Below are 17359 nucleotides of genomic sequence, written 5' to 3' on the forward strand. Positions count from 1 at the left end.
AACTGGGTCTGACTGAGGGCCCCCAGGAGAGAGGCCCAAATAAGACGCGCCCCGAGGAGCGTCTTGCCACATGTCAACACTGGGTCTGACTGAGGGCCTCCAGGAGAGAAGCCCAAGCAAGATGCTCCCCGAGGAGCGTCTTGCCACATGTCAGCACTCGGTCTGACTTAGCGCCTCCAGGAGAGAGGCCCAAGCAATACGCGCCCCGAGGAGCGTCTTGCCACATGTCAACAATGGGTCTGACAGAGGGCCTCCATGAGAGAGGCCCAAGCAAGATGCGCCCCGAGGAGCGTCTTGCCACGTGTCACCACTTGGTCTGACTGAGCTCCTCCAGGAGAGAGGCCCAAGCAAGACGCGCCCCGAGGAGCGTCTTGCCACGTGTCACCACTGGGTCTTATTGAGCACCTCCAGGAGAGAGGCCCCAGCAAGACGCGCCGCGAGGAGCATCTTGCCTTATGTCAGCACTCGGTCTGACTGAGCGCCTCCAGGAGAGAGGCCCAAGCAAGACCCGCCCCGAGGAGCGTCTTGCCACATGTCACTACTCGGTCTAACTGAGCGCCTCCAGGAGAGAGGTCCAAGCAAGACACGCCCCGAGGAGCGTCTTGCCACATGTCACTACTCGGTCTGACTGAGCGCCTCCAGGAGGGAGGTCCAAGCAAGACGCACCCCGAGGAGCGTCTTGCCACATGTCACTACTCGGTCTGACTGAGCGCCTCCAGGAGAGAGGCCCAAGCAAGACGTGCCCCGAGGAGCGTCTTGCCACATGTCAACAATGGGTCTTACTGAGGGCCTCCAGGAGAGAAGCCCAAGCAAGATGCGCCCCGAGGAGCGTCTTGCCACATGTCAACACTGGGTCTGACTGAGGGCCCCCAGGAGAGAGGCCCAAATAAGACGCGCCCCGAGGAGCGTCTTGCCACATGTCAACACTGGGTCTGACTGAGGGCCTCCAGGAGAGAAGCCCAAGCAAGATGCGCCCTGAGGAGCGTCTTGCCACATGTCAGCATTCGGTCTGACTGAGCGCCTCCAGGAGAGAGGCCCAAGCAATACGCGCCCCGAGGAGCGTCTTGCCACATGTCAACAATGGGTCTGACTGAGGGCCTCCAGGAGAGAAGCCCAAGGAAGACGCACCCCGAGGAGCTTCTTGCCACATTTCAGCACTCGGTCTGACTGAGCACCTCCAGGAGAGAGGCCAAAGCAAGATTCGCCCCGAGGAGCGTCTTGACACATGTCAACACTGGGTCTGACAGAGGGCCTCCATGAGAGAGGCCCAAGCAAGATGCGCCCCGAGGAGCGTCTTGCCACGTGTCACCACTGGGTGTGACTGAGCTCCTCCAGGAGAGAGGCCCAAGCAAGACACGCCCCGAGGAGCGTCTTGCCACGTGTCACCACTGGGTCTGATTGAGCACCTCCAGGAGAGAGGCCCCAGCAAGACGCGCCGCGAGGAGCATCTTGCCTAATGTCAGCACTCGGTCTGACTGAGCGCCTCCAGGAGAGAGGCCCAAGCAAGACCCACCCCGAGGAGCGTCTTGCCACATGTCACTACTCGGTCTAACTGAGCACCTCCAGGAGAGAGGTCCAAGCAAGACACGCCCCGAGGAGCGTCTTGCCACATGTCACTACTCGGTCTGACTGAGCGCCTCCAGGAGGGAGGTCCAAGCAAGACGCGCCCCGAGGAGAGTCTTGCCACATGTCAGCACTCGGTCTGACTGAGCGCCTCCAGGAGAGAGGCCCAAGCAAGACGCGCCCCGAGGAGCGTCTTGACACATTTCTCCTCTGGGTCTGACTGAGCGCCTCCAGGAGAGAGGCCCTAGCAAGACGTTCCCCGAGGAGCGTCTTTCCACATGTCAACACTGGGTCCGACTGAGTGCCTCCATGAGAGAAGCCCCAGCAAGATGCGCCCCGAGGAGTGTCTTGCCACATGTCAACACTGGGTCTGACTGAGCACCTCCAGGAGAGAGGCCCAAGCAAGACGCGCCCCGAGGAGCGTCTTGCCACATGTCAACACTGGGTCTGACTGAGCGCCTCCAGGAGAGAGGCCCGAGGAGCGTCTTGACACATGTCACCTCTGGGTCTGACTGAGCGCCTCCAGGAGAGAGGCCCAAGCAAGACGCGCCGCGAGGAGCGTCTTGTCACATGTCAACACTGGGTCTGACTGAGCGCCTCCAGGAGCGAGGCCCAAGCAAGAAACGCCAGAGGAGCGTCTTGACACATGTCAACACTGGGTCTGACTGAGCGCCTCCAGGAGAGAGGTCCAAGCAACACGCGCCCCGCGGACCGTCTTGCCACATGTCAACACTGGGTCTGACTGAGTGCCTCCATGAGAGAAGCCCCAGCAAGACGCGCCCTGAGGAGCGTCTTGTCACATGTCACTACTCGGTCTGACTGAGCGCCTCCAGGAGAGAGGCCAAAGCAAGATTCGCCCCGAGGAGCGTCTTGACACATGTCAACACTGGGTCTGACAGAGGGCCTCCATGAGAGAGGCCCAAGCAAGACGCGCCCCGAGGAGTGTCTTGCCACATGTCAACACTGGGTCTGACTGAGCGCCTCCAGGGGAGAGGCCCAAGCAAGACGCACCCCGAGGAGCGTCTTGCCACGTGTCAACACTGGGTCTGACTTAGCGCCTCCAGGAGAGAGGCCCAAGCAAGATGCGCCCCGAGGAGCGTCTTGCCACGTGTCACCACTGGGTCTGACTGAGCTCCTCCAGGAGAGAGGCCCAGGCAAGACACGCCCCGAGGAGCGCCTTGCCACGTGTCACCACTGGGTCTGATTGAGCACCTCCAGGAGAGAGGCCCAAGCAAGACGCGCCGCGAGGAGCATCTTGCCTTATGTCAGCACTCGGTCTGACTGAGCGCCTCCAGGAGAGAGGCCCAAGCAAGACCCGCCCCGAGGAGCGTCTTGCCACATGTCACTACTTGGTCTAACTGAGCGCCTCCAGGAGAGAGGTCCAAGCAAGACACGCCCCGAGGAGCGTCTTGCCACATGTCACTACTCGGTCTTACTGAGCGCCTCCAGGAGGGAGGTCCAAGCAAGACGCGCCCCGAGGACTGTCTTGCCACATGTCACTACTCGGTCTGACTGAGCGCCTCCAGGAGAGAGGCCCAAGCAAGACGTGCCCCGAGGAGCGTCTTGCCACATGTCAACAATGGGTCTTACTGAGGACCTCCAGGAGAGAAGTCCAAGCAAGAGCGTCTTGCCACATGTCAACACTGGGTCTGACTGAGGGCCCCCAGGAGAGAGGCCCAAATAAGACGCGCCCCGAGGAGCGTCTTGCCACATGTCAGCACTCGGTCTGACTGAGCGCCTCCAGGAGAGAGGCCCAAGCAATACGCGCCCCGAGGAGCGTCTTGCCACATGTCAACAATGGGTCTGACTGAGGGCCTCCAGGAGAGAAGCCCAAGGAGGACGCGCCTCGAGGAGCTTCTTGCCACATGTCAGCACTCGGTCTGACTGAGCGCCTCCAGGAGAGAGGCCAAAGCAAGATTCGCCCCGAGGAGCGTCTTGACACATGTCAACACTGGGTCTGACAGAGGGCCTCCATGAGAGAGGCCCAAGCAAGATGCGCCCCGAGGAGCGTCTTGCCACGTGTCACCACTGGGTCTGACTGAGCTCCTCCAGGAGAGAGGCCCAAGCAAGACGCGCCCCGAGGAGTGTCTTGCCATGTGTCACCACTGGGTCTGATTGAGCATCTCCAGGAGAGAGGCCCCAGCAAGACGCGCCGCGAGGAGCATCTTGCCTTATGTCAGCGCTCGGTCTGACTGAGCGCCTCCAGGAGAGAGGCCCAAGCAAGACGTGCCCCGAGGAGCGTCTTGCCACATGTCAACAATGGGTCTTACTGAGGGCCTCCAGGAGGGAAGCCCAAGCAAGACGCGCCCCGAGGAGCGTCTTGCCACATGTCAACACTGGGTCTGACTGAGGGCCCCCAGGAGAGAGGCCGAAATAAGACGCGCCCCGAGGAGCGTCTTGCCACATGTCAACACTGGGTCTGACTGAGGGCCTCCAGGAGAGAAGCCCAAGCAAGATGCGCCCCGAGGAGCGTCTTGCCACATGTCACTACTCGGTCTGACTGAGCGCCTCCAGGAGGGAGGTCCAAGCAAGACGCGCCCCGAGGAGAGTCTTGCCACATGTCAGCACTCGGTCTGACTGAGCGCCTCCAGGAGAGAGGCCCAAGCAAGACGCGCCCCGAGGAGCGTCTTGACACATTTCTCCTCTGGGTCTTACTGAGCGCCTCCGGGAGAGAGGCCCAAGCAAGACGCGCCCCGAGGAGCGTCTTGCCACATGTCAACACTGGGTCTGACTGAGCGCCTCCAGGAGAGAGGCCCGAGGAGCGTCTTGACACATGTCAACTCTGGGTCTGACTGAGCGCCTCCAGGAGAGAGGCCCAAGCAAGACGCGCCGCGAGGAGCGTCTTGTCACATGTCAACACTGGGTCTGACTGAGCGCCTCCAGGAGCGAGGCCCAAGCAAGAAACGCCAGAGGAGCGTCTTGACACATGTCAACACTGGGTCTGACTGAGCGCCTCCAGGAGAGAGGTCCAAGCAACACGCGCCCCGAGGAGCGTCTTGCCACATGTCAACACTGGGTCTGACTGAATGCCTCCATGAGAGAAGCCCCAGCAAGACGCGCCCCGAGGAGCGTCTTGTCACATGTCACTACTCGGTCTGACTGAGCGCCTCCAGGAGAGAGGCCCAAGCAAGACGTGCCCCGAGGAGCGTCTTGCCACATGTCAACAATGGGTCTGACTGAGGGCCTCCAGGAGAGAAGCCCAAGCAAGAAGCGCCCCGAGGAGCGTCTTGCCACATGTCAACACTGGGTCTGACTGAGCGCCTCCAGGAGAGAGGCCCAAGCAAGACACGCCCCGAGGAGCGTCTTGACACATGTTAACACTGGGTCTGACAGAGGGCATCCAGGAGAGAGGCCCAAGCAATACGCGCCCCAAGGAGCGTCTTGCCACATGTCAACAATGGGTCTGACTGAGGGCCTCCAGGAGAGAAGCCCAAGGAAGACGCGCCCCGAGGAGCTTCTTGCCACATGTCAGCACTCGGTCTGACTGAGCGCCTCCAGGAGAGAGGCCAAAGCAAGATTCGCCCCGAGGAGCGTCTTGACACATGTCAACACTGGGTCTGACAGAGGGCCTCCATGAGAGAGGCCCAAGCAAGACGCGCCCCGAGGAGTGTCTTGCCACATGTCAACACTGGGTCTGACTGAGCGCCTCCAGGAGAGAGGCCCAAGCAAGACGCGCCCCGAGGAGTGTCTTGCCACGTGTCAACACTGGGTCTGACTTAGCGCCTCCAGGAGAGAGGCCCAAGCAAGATGCGCCCCGAGGAGCGTCTTGCCACGTGTCACCACTGGGTCTGACTGAGCTCCTCCAGGAGAGAGGCCCAAGCAAGACGCGCCCCGAGGAGCATCTTGCCTTATGTCAGCACTCGGTCTGACTGAGCGCCTCCAGGAGAGAGGCCGAAGCAAGACCCGCCCCGAGGAGCGTCTTGCCACATGTCACTACTCGGTCTAACTGAGCGCCTCCAGGAGAGAGGTCCAAGCAAGACACGCCCCGAGGAGCGTCTTGCCACATGTCACTACTCGGTCTGACTGAGCGCCTCCAGGAGGGAGGTCCAAGCAAGACGCGCCCCGAGGAGCGTCTTGCCACATGTCACTACTCGGTCTGACTGAGCGCCTACAGGAGAGAGGCCCAAGCAAGACGTGCCCCGAGGAGCGTCTTGCCACATGTCAACAATGGGTCTTACTGAGGGCCTCCAGGAGAGAAGCCCAAGCAAGACGCGCCCCGAGGAGCGTCTTTCCACATGTCAACACTGGGTCTGACTGAGGGCCCCCAGGAGAGAGGCCCAAATAAGACGCGCCCCGAGGAGCGTCTTGCCACATGTCAACACTGGGTCTGACTGAGGGCCTCCAGGAGAGAAGCCCAAGCAAGATGCGCCCCGAGGAGCGTCTTGCCACATGTCAGCACTCGGTCTGACTGAGCGCCTCCAGGAGAGAGGCCCAAGCAATACGCGCCCCGAGGAGCGTCTTGCCACATGTCAACAATGGGTCTGACTGAGGGCCTCCAGGAGAGAAGCCCAAGGAAGACGCGCCCCGAGGAGCTTCTTGCCACATGTCAGCACTCGGTCTGACTGAGCGCCTCCAGGAGAGAGGCCAAAGCAGGATTCGACCGAGGAGCGTCTTGACACATGTCAACACTGGGTCTGACAGAGGGCCTCCATGAGAGAGGCCCAAGCAAGATGCGCCCCGAGGAGCGTCTTGCCACGTGTCACCACTGGGTCTGACTGAGCTCCACCAGGAGAGAGGCCCAAGCAAGACGCGCCCCGAGGAGCGTCTTGCCACGTGTCACCACTGGGTCTGATTGAGCACCTCCAGGAGAGAGGCCCCAGCAAGATGCGCCGCGAGGAGCATCTTGCCTTATGTCAGCACTCGGTCTGACTGAGCGCCTCCAGGAGAGAGGCCCAAGCAAGACCCGCCCCGAGGAGCGTCTTGCCACATGTCACTACTCGGTCTGACTGAGCGCCTCCAGGAGGGAGGTCCAAGCAAGACGCGCCCCGAGGAGAGTCTTGCCACATGTCAGCACTCGGTCTGACTGAGCGCCTCCAGGAGAGAGGCCCAAGCAAGACGCGCCCCGAGGAGCGTCTTGACACATTTCTCCTCTGGGTCTGACTGAGCGCCTCCAGGAGAGAGGCCCAAGCAAGACGCGCCCCGAGGAGCGTCTTGCCACATGTCAACACTGGGTCTGACTGAGCGCCTCCAGGAGAGAGGCCCGAGGAGCGTCTTGACACATGTCAACTCTGGGTCTGACTGAGCGCCTCCAGGAGAGAGGCCCAAGCAAGAAACGCCAGAGGAGCGTCTTGACACATGTCAACACTGGGTCTGACTGAGCGCCTCCAGGAGAGAGGTCCAAGCAACACGCGCCCCGAGGAGCGTCTTGCCACATGTCAACACTGGGTCTGACTGAGTGCCTCCATGAGAGAAGCCCCAGCAAGAGGCGCCCCAAGGAGCGTCTTGTCACATGTCACTACTCGGTCTGACTGAGCGCCTCCAGGAGAGAGGCCCAAGCAAGACGTGCCCCGAGGAGCGTCTTGCCACATGTCAACAATGGGTCTGACTGAGGGCCTCCAGGAGAGAAGCCCAAGCAAGAAGCGCCCCGAGGAGCGTCTTGCCACATGTCAACACTGGGTCTGACTGAGCGCCTCCAGGAGAGAGGCCCAAGCAAGACACGCCCCGAGGAGCGTCTTGACACATGTTAACACTGGGTCTGACTGAGGGCCTCCATGTGAGAAGCCCAAGCAAGACGCGCCCCGAGGAGAGTCTTGCCACTTGTCAACACTGGGTCTGACAGAGGGCATCCAGGAGAGAGGCCCAAGCAATACGTGCCACGAGGAGCGTCTTGCCACATGTCAACAATGGGTCTGACTGAGGGCCTCCAGGAGAGAAGCCCAAGGAAGACGCGCCCCGAGGAGCTTCTTGCCACATGTCAGCACTCGGTCTGACTGAGCGCCTCCAGGAGAGAGGCCAAAGCAAGATTCGCCCCGAGGAGCGTCTTGACACATGTCAACACTGGGTCTGACATAGGGCCTCCATGAGAGAGGCCCAAGCAAGACGCGCCCCGAGGAGTGTCTTGCCACATGTCAACACTGGGTCTGACTGAGCGCCTCCAGGAGAGAGGCCCAAGCAAGATGCGCCCCGAGGAGCGTCTTGCCACGTGTCAACACTGGGTCTGACTTAGCGCCTCCAGGAGAGAGGCCCAAGCAAGATGCGCCCCGAGGAGCGTCTTGCCACGTGTCACCACTGGGTCTGACTGAGCTCCTCCAGGAGAGAGGCCCAAGCAAGACGCGCCCCGAGGAGCGTCTTGCCACGTGTCACCACTGGGTCTGATTGAGCACCTCCAGGAGATAGGCCCCAGCAAGACGCGCCGCGAGGAGCATCTTGCCTTATGTCAGCACTCGGTCTGACTGAGCGCGTCCAGGAGAGAGGCCCAAGCAAGACCCGCCCCGAGGAGCGTCTTGCCACATGTCACTACTCGGTCTAACTGAGCGCCTCCAGGAGAGAGGTCCAAGCAAGAAACGCCCCGAGGAGCGTCTTGCCACATGTCAACAATGGTTCTTACTGAGGGCCTCCAGGAGAGAAGCCCAAGCAAGACGCGCCCCGAGGAGCGTCTTGCCACATGTCAAAACTGGGTCTGACTGAGGGCCCCCAGGAGAGAGGCCCAAATAAGACGCGCCCCGAGGAGCGTCTTGCCACATGTCAACACTGGGTCTGACTGAGGGCCTCCAGGAGAGAAGCCCAAGCAAGATGCTCCCCGAGGAGCGTCTTGCCAAATGTCAGCACTCGGTCTGACTTAGCGCCTCCAGGAGAGAGGCCCAAGCAATACGCGCCCCGAGGAGCGTCTTGCCACATGTCAACAATGGGTCTGACTGAGGGCCTCCAGGAGAGAAGCCCAAGGAAGACGAGCCCCGAGGAGCTTCTTGCCACATGTCAGCACTCGGTCTGACTGAGCGCCTCCAGGAGAGAGGCCAAAGCAAGATTCGCCCCGAGGAGCGTCTTGACACATGTCAACACTGGGTCTGACAGAGGGCCTCCATGAGAGAGGCCCAAGCAAGATGCGCCCCGAGGAGCGTCTTGCCACGTGTCACCACTTGGTCTGACTGAGCTCCTCCAGGAGAGAGGCCCAAGCAAGACCCGCCCCGAGGAGCGTCTTGCCACATGTCACTACTCGGTCTAACTGAGCGCCTCCAGGAGAGAGGTCCAAGCAAGACACGCCCCGAGGAGCGTCTTGCCACATGTCACTACTCGGTCTGACTGAGCGCCTCCAGGAGGGAGGTCCAAGCAAGACGCACCCCGAGGAGCGTCTTGCCACATGTCACTACTCGGTCTGACTGAGCGCCTCCAGGAGAGAGGCCCAAGCAAGACGTGCCCCGAGGAGCGTCTTGCCACATGTCAACAATGGGTCTTACTGAGGGCCTCCAGGAGAGAAGCCCAAGCAAGACGCGCCCCGAGGAGCGTCTTGCCACATGTCAACACTGGGTCTGACTGAGGGCCCCCAGGAGAGAGGCCCAAATAAGACGCGCCCCGAGGAGCGTCTTGCACCTTGTCAACACTGGGTCTGACTGAGGGCCTCCAGGAGAGAAGCCCAAGCAAGATGCGCCCTGAGGAGCGTCTTGCCACATGTCAGCACTCGGTCTGACTGAGCGCCTCCAGGAGAGAGGCCCAAGCAATACGCGCCCCGAGGAGCGTCTTGCCACATGTCAACAATGGGTCTGACTGAGGGCCTCCAGGAGAGAAGCCCAAGGAAGACGCGCCCCGAGGAGCTTCTTGCCACGTGTCACCACTGGGTGTGACTGAGCTCCTCCAGGAGAGAGGCCCAAGCAAGACGCGCCCCGAGGAGCGTCTTGCCACGTGTCACCACTGGGTCTGATTGAGCACCTCCAGGAGAGAGGCCCCAGCAAGACGCGCCGCGAGGAGCATCTTGCCTAATGTCAGCACTCGGTCTGACTGAGCGCCTCCAGGAGAGAGGCCCAAGCAAGACCCGCCCCGAGGAGCGTCTTGCCACATGTCACTACTCGGTCTGACTGAGCGCCTCCAGGAGGGAGGTCCAAGCAAGACGTGCCCCGAGGAGAGTCTTGCCACATGTCAGCACTCGGTCTGACTGAGCGCCTCCAGGAGAGAGGCCCAAGCAAGACGCGCCCCGAGGAGCGTCTTGACACATTTCTCCTCTGGGTCTGACTGAGCGCCTCCAGGAGAGAGGCCCTAGCAAGACGTTCCCCGAGGAGCGTCTTTCCACATGTCAACACTGGGTCCGACTGAGTGCCTCCATGAGAGAAGCCCCAGCAAGATGCGCCCCGAGGAGTGTCTTGCCACATGTCAACACTGGGTCTGACTGAGCACCTCCAGGAGATAGGCCCAAGCAAGACGCGCCCCGAGGAGCGTCTTGCCACATGTCAACACTGGGTCTGACTGAGCGCCTCCAGGAGAGAGGCCCGAGGAGCGTCTTGACACATGTCACCTCTGGGTCTGACTGAGCGCCTCCAGGAGAAAGGCCCAAGCAAGACGCGCCACGAGGAGCGTCTTGTCACATGTCAACACTGGGTCTGACTGAGCGCCTCCAGGAGCGAGGCCCAAGCAAGAAACGCCAGAGGAGCGTCTTGACACATGTCAACACTGGGTCTGACTGAGCGCCTCCAGGAGAGAGGTCCAAGCAACACGCGCCCCGCGGAGCGTCTTGCCACATGTCAACACTGGGTCTGACTGAGTGCCTCCATGAGAGAAGCCCCAGCAAGACGCGCCCCGAGGAGCGTCTTGTCAATTGTCACTACTCGGTCTGACTGAGCGCCTCCAGGAGAGAGGCCCAAGCAAGACGTGCCCCGAGGAGCATCTTGCCACATGTCAACAATGGGTCTGACTGAGGGCCTCCAGGAGAGAAGCCCAAGCAAGAAGTGCCCCGAGGAGCGTCTTGCTACATGTCAACACTGGGTCTGACTGAGCGCCTCCAGGAGAGAGGCCCAAGCAAGACACGCCCCGAGGAGCGTCTTGACACATGTTAACACTGGGTCCGACTGAGGGCCTCCATGTGAGAAGCCCAAGCAAGACGCGCCCCGAGGAGAGTCTTGCCACATGTCAACACTGGGTATGACAGAGGGCATCCAGGAGAGAGGCCCAAGCAATACGCGCCCCGAGGAGCGTCTTGCCACATGTCAACAATGGGTCTGACTGAGGGCCTCCAGGAGAGAAGCCCAAGGAAGACGCGCCCCGAGGAGCTTCTTGCCACATGTCAGCACTCGGTCTGACTGAGCGCCTCCAGGAGAGAGGCCAAAGCAAGATTCGCCCCGAGGAGCGTCTTGACACATGTCAACACTGGGTCTGACAGAGGGCCTCCATGAGAGAGGCCCAAGCAAGACGCGCCCCGAGGAGTGTCTTGGCACATGTCAACACTGGGTCTGACTGAGCGCCTCCAGGGGAGAGGCCCAAGCAAGACGCGCCCCGAGGAGCGTCTTGCCACGTGTCAACACTGGGTCTGACTTAGCGCCTCCAGGAGAGAGGCCCAAGCAAGATGCGCCCCGAGGAGCGTCTTGCCACGTGTCACCACTGGGTCTGACTGAGCTCCTCCAGGAGAGAGGCCCAAGCAAGACGCGCCCCGAGGAGCGTCTTGCCACGTGTCACCACTGGGTCTGATTGAGCACCTCCAGGAGAGAGGCCCAAGCAAGACGCGCCGCGAGGAGCATCTTGCCACATGTCAGCACTCGGTCTGACTGAGCGCCTCCAGGAGAGAGGCCCAAGCAAGACGCGCCCCGAGGAGCGTCTTGACACATTTCTCCTCTGGGTCTGACTGAGCGCCTCCAGGAGAGAGGCCCTAGCAAGACGTTCCCCGAGGAGCGTCTTTCCACATGTCAACACTGGGTCCGACTGAGTGCCTCCATGAGAGAAGCCCCAGCAAGATGCGCCCCGAGGAGTGTCTTGCCACATGTCAACACTGGGTCTGACTGAGCACCTCCAGGAGATAGGCCCAAGCAAGACGCGCCCCGAGGAGCGTCTTGCCACATGTCAACACTGGGTCTGACTGAGCGCCTCCAGGAGAGAGGCCCGAGGAGCGTCTTGACACATGTCACCTCTGGGTCTGACTGAGCGCCTCCAGGAGAAAGGCCCAAGCAAGACGCGCCGCGAGGAGCGTCTTGTCACATGTCAACACTGGGTCTGACTGAGCGCCTCCAGGAGCGAGGCCCAAGCAAGAAACGCCAGAGGAGCGTCTTGACACATGTCAACACTGGGTCTGACTGAGCGCCTCCAGGAGAGAGGTCCAAGCAACACGCGCCCCGCGGAGCGTCTTGCCACATGTCAACACTGGGTCTGACTGAGTGCCTCCATGAGAGAAGCCCCAGCAAGACGCGCCCCGAGGAGCGTCTTGTCAATTGTCACTACTCGGTCTGACTGAGCGCCTCCAGGAGAGAGGCCCAAGCAAGACGTGCCCCGAGGAGCATCTTGCCACATGTCAACAATGGGTCTGACTGAGGGCCTCCAGGAGAGAAGCCCAAGCAAGAAGTGCCCCGAGGAGCGTCTTGCTACATGTCAACACTGGGTCTGACTGAGCGCCTCCAGGAGAGAGGCCCAAGCAAGACACGCCCCGAGGAGCGTCTTGACACATGTTAACACTGGGTCCGACTGAGGGCCTCCATGTGAGAAGCCCAAGCAAGACGCGCCCCGAGGAGAGTCTTGCCACATGTCAACACTGGGTATGACAGAGGGCATCCAGGAGAGAGGCCCAAGCAATACGCGCCCCGAGGAGCGTCTTGCCACATGTCAACAATGGGTCTGACTGAGGGCCTCCAGGAGAGAAGCCCAAGGAAGACGCGCCCCGAGGAGCTTCTTGCCACATGTCAGCACTCGGTCTGACTGAGCGCCTCCAGGAGAGAGGCCAAAGCAAGATTCGCCCCGAGGAGCGTCTTGACACATGTCAACACTGGGTCTGACAGAGGGCCTCCATGAGAGAGGCCCAAGCAAGACGCGCCCCGAGGAGTGTCTTGGCACATGTCAACACTGGGTCTGACTGAGCGCCTCCAGGGGAGAGGCCCAAGCAAGACGCGCCCCGAGGAGCGTCTTGCCACGTGTCAACACTGGGTCTGACTTAGCGCCTCCAGGAGAGAGGCCCAAGCAAGATGCGCCCCGAGGAGCGTCTTGCCACGTGTCACCACTGGGTCTGACTGAGCTCCTCCAGGAGAGAGGCCCAAGCAAGACGCGCCCCGAGGAGCGTCTTGCCACGTGTCACCACTGGGTCTGATTGAGCACCTCCAGGAGAGAGGCCCAAGCAAGACGCGCCGCGAGGAGCATCTTGCCTTATGTCAGCACTCGGTCTGACTGAGCGCCTCCAGGAGAGAGGCCCAAGCAAGACCCGCCCCAAGGAGCGTCTTGCCACATGTCACTACTTGGTCTAACTGAGCGCCTCCAGGAGAGAGGTCCAAGCAAGACACGCCCCGAGGAGCGTCTTGCCACATGTCACTACTCGGTCTGACTGAGCGCCTCCAGGAGGGAGGTCCAAGCAAGACGTGCCCCGAGGAGCGTCTTGCCACATGTCAACAATGGGTCTTACTGAGGGCCTCCAGGAGAGAAGCCCAAGCAAGAGCGTCTTGCCACATGTCAACACTGGGTCTGACTGAGGGCCCCCAGGAGAGAGGCCCAAATAAGACGCGCCCCGAGGAGCGTCTTGCCACATGTCAGCACTCGGTCTGACTGAGCGCCTCCAGGAGAGAGGCCCAAGCAATACGTGCCCCGAGGAGCGTCTTGCCACATGTCAACAATGGGTCTGACTGAGGGCCTCCAGGAGAGAAGCCCAAGGAGGACGCGCCTCGAGGAGCTTCTTGCCACATGTCAGCACTCGGTCTGACTGAGCGCCTCCAGGAGAGAGGCCAAAGCAAGATTCGCCCCGAGGAGCGTCTTGACACATGTCAACACTGGGTCTGACAGAGGGCCTCCATGAGAGAGGCCCAAGCAAGATGCGCCCCGAGGAGCGTCTTGCCACGTGTCACCACTGGGTCTGACTGAGCTCCTCCAGGAGAGAGGCCCAAGCAAGACGCGCCCCGAGGAGTGTCTTGCCATGTGTCACCATTGGGTCTGATTGAGCATCTCCAGGAGAGAGGCCCCAGCAAGACGCGCCGTGAGGAGCATCTTGCCTTATGTCAGCGCTCGGTCTGACTGAGCGCCTCCAGGAGAGAGGCCCATGCAAGACCCGCCCCGAGGAGCGTCTTGCCACATGTCACTACTCGGTCTAATTGAGCGCCTCCAGGAGAGAGGCCCATGCAAGACCCGCCCCGAGGAGCGTCTTGCCACATGTCACTACTAGGTCTAATTGAGCGCCTCCAGGAGAGAGGTCCAAGCAAGACACGCCCCGAGGAGCGTCTTGCCACATGTCACTACTCGGTGTGACTGAGCACCTCCAGGAGGGAGGTCCAAGCAAGACGCGCCCCGGGGAGCGTCTTGCCACATGTCACTACTCGGTCTGACTGAGCGCCTCCAGGAGAGAGGCCCAAGCAAGACGTGCCCCGAGGAGCGTCTTGCCACATGTCAACAATGGGTCTTACTGAGGGCCTGCAGGAGAGAAGCCCAAGGAAGACGCGCCCCGAGGAGCTTCTTGCCACATGTCAGCACTCGGTCTGACTGAGCGCCTCCAGGAGAGAGGCCAAAGCAAGATTCGCCCCGAGGAGCGTCTTGACACATGTCAACACTGGGTCTGACATAGGGCCTCCATGAGAGAGGCCCAAGCAAGACGCGCCCCGAGGAGTGTCTTGCCACATGTCAACACTGGGTCTGACTGAGCGCCTCCAGGAGAGAGGCCCAAGCAAGACGCGCCCCGAGGAGCGTCTTGCCACGTGTCAACACTGGGTCTGACTTAGCGCCTCCAGGAGAGAGGCCCAAGCAAGATGCGCCCCGAGGAGCGTCTTGCCACGTGTCACCACTGGGTCTGACTGAGCTCCTCCAGGAGAGAGGCCCAAGCAAGACGCGCCCCGAGGAGCGTCTTGCCACGTGTCACCACTGGGTCTGATTGAGCACCTCCAGGAGATAGGCCCCAGCAAGACGCGCCGCGAGGAGCATCTTGCCTTATGTCAGCACTCGGTCTGACTGAGCGCCTCCAGGAGAGAGGCCCAAGCAAGACCCGCCCCGAGGAGCGTCTTGCCACATGTCACTACTCGGTCTAACTGAGCGCCTCCAGGAGAGAGGTCCAAGCAAGAAACGCCCCGAGGAGCGTCTTGCCACATGTCAAAACTGGGTCTGACTGAGGGCCCCCAGGAGAGAGGCCCAAATAAGACGCGCCCCGAGGAGCGTCTTGCCACATGTCAACACTGGGTCTGACTGAGGGCCTCCAGGAGAGAAGCCCAAGCAAGATGCTCCCCGAGGAGCGTCTTGCCACATGTCAGCACTCGGTCTGACTTAGCGCCTCCAGGAGAGAGGCCCAAGCAATACGCGCCCCGAGGAGCGTCTTGCCACATGTCAACAATGGGTCTGACTGAGGGCCTCCAGGAGAGAAGCCCAAGGAAGACGAGCCCCGAGGAGCTTCTTGCCACATGTCAGCACTTGGTCTGACTGAGGGCCTCCAGGAGAGAGGCCCAAGCAAGAAACGCCAGAGGAGCGTCTTGACACATGTCAACACTGGGTCTGACTGAGCTTCTCCAGGAGAGAGGTCCAAGCAACACGCGCCCCGAGGAGCGTCTTGCCACATGTCAACACTGGGTCTTACTGAGTGCCTCCATGAGAGAAGCCCCAGCAAGACGCGCCCCGAGGAGCGTCTTGTCACATGTCACTACTCGGTCTGACTGAGCGCCTCCAGGAGAGAGGCCCAAGCAAGACGTGCCCCGAGGAGCGTCTTGCCACATGTCAACAATGGGTCTGACTGAGGGCCTCCAGGAGAGAAGCCCAAGCAAGAAGCGCCCCGAGGAGCGTCTTGCCACATGTCAACACTGGGTCTGACTGAGCGCCTCCAGGAGAGAGGCCCAAGCAAGACACGCCCCGAGGAGCGTCTTGACACATGTTAACACTGGGTCTGACTGAGGGCCTCCATGTGAGAAGCCCAAGCAAGACGCGCCCAGAGGAGAGTCTTGCCACTTGTCAACACTGGGTCTGACAGAGGGCATCCAGGAGAGAGGCCCAAGCAATACGCGCCACAAGGAGCGTCTTGCCACATGTCAACAATGGGTCTGACTGAGGGCCTCCAGGAGAGAAGCCCAAGGAAGACGCGCCCCGAGGAGCTTCTTGCCACATGTCAGCACTCGGTCTGACTGAGCGCCTCCAGGAGAGAGGCCAAAGCAAGATTCGCCCCGAGGAGCGTCTTGACACATGTCAACACTGGGTCTGACATAGGGCCTCCATGAGAGAGGCCCAAGCAAGACGCGCCCCGAGGAGTGTCTTGCCACATGTCAACACTGGGTCTGACTGAGCGCCTCCAGGAGAGAGGCCCAAGCAAGACGCGCCCCGAGGAGCGTCTTGCCACGTGTCAACACTGGGTCTGACTTAGCGCCTCCAGGAGAGAGGCCCAAGCAAGATGCGCCCCGAGGAGCGTCTTGCCACGTGTCACCACTGGGTCTGACTGAGCTCCTCCAGAAGAGAGGCCCAAGCAAGACGCGCCCCGAGGAGCGTCTTGCCACGTGTCACCACTGGGTCTGATTGAGCACCTCCAGGAGATAGGCCCCAGCAATACGCGCCGCGAGGAGCATCTTGCCTTATGTCAGCACTCGGTCTGACTGAGCGCCTCCAGGAGAGAGGCCCAAGCAAGACCCGCCCCGAGGAGCGTCTTGCCACATGTCACTACTCGGTCTAACTGAGCGCCTCCAGGAGAGAGGTCCAAGCAAGAAACGCCCCGAGGAGCGTCTTGCCACATGTCAAAACTGGGTCTGACTGAGGGCCCCCAGGAGAGAGGCCCAAATAAGACGCGCCCCGAGGAGCGTCTTGCCACATGTCAACACTGGGTCTGACTGAGGGCCTCCAGGAGAGAAGCCCAAGCAAGATGCTCCCCGAGGAGCGTCTTGCCACATGTCAGCACTCGGTCTGACTTAGCGCCTCCAGGAGAGAGGCCCAAGCAATACGCGCCCCGAGGAGCGTCTTGCCACATGTCAACAATGGGTCTGACTGAGGGCCTCCAGGAGAGAAGCCCAAGGAAGACGAGCCCCGAGGAGCTTCTTGCCACATGTCAGCACTTGGTCTGACTGAGGGCCTCCAGGAGAGAGGCCCAAGCAAGAAACGCCAGAGGAGCGTCTTGACACATGTCAACACTGGGTCTGACTGAGCTTCTCCAGGAGAGAGGTCCAAGCAACACGCGCCCCGAGGAGCGTCTTGCCACATGTCAACACTGGGTCTTACTGAGTGCCTCCATGAGAGAAGCCCCAGCAAGACGCGCCCCGAGGAGCGTCTTGTCACATGTCACTACTCGGTCTGACTGAGCGCCTCCAGGAGAGAGGCCCAAGCAAGACGTGCCCCGAGGAGCGTCTTGCCACATGTCAACAATGGGTCTGACTGAGGGCCTCCAGGAGAGAAGCCCAAGCAAGAAGCGCCCCGAGGAGCGTCTTGCCACATGTCAACACTGGGTCTGACTGAGCGCCTCCAGGAGAGAGGCCCAAGCAAGACACGCCCCGAGGAGCGTCTTGACACATGTTAACACTGGGTCTGACTGAGGGCCTCCATGTGAGAAGCCCAAGCAAGACGCGCCCAGAGGAGAGTCTTGCCACTTGTCAACACTGGGTCTGACAGAGGGCATCCAGGAGAGAGGCCCAAGCAATACGCGCCACAAGGAGCGTCTTGCCACATGTCAACAATGGGTCTGACTGAGGGCCTCCAGGAGAGAAGCCCAAGGAAGACGCGCCCCGAGGAGCTTCTTGCCACA

Source organism: Nothobranchius furzeri, chromosome 8 (genome assembly GCF_043380555.1).
Source record: "Nothobranchius furzeri strain GRZ-AD chromosome 8, NfurGRZ-RIMD1, whole genome shotgun sequence".
Lineage (NCBI taxonomy): Eukaryota > Metazoa > Chordata > Actinopteri > Cyprinodontiformes > Nothobranchiidae > Nothobranchius > Nothobranchius furzeri.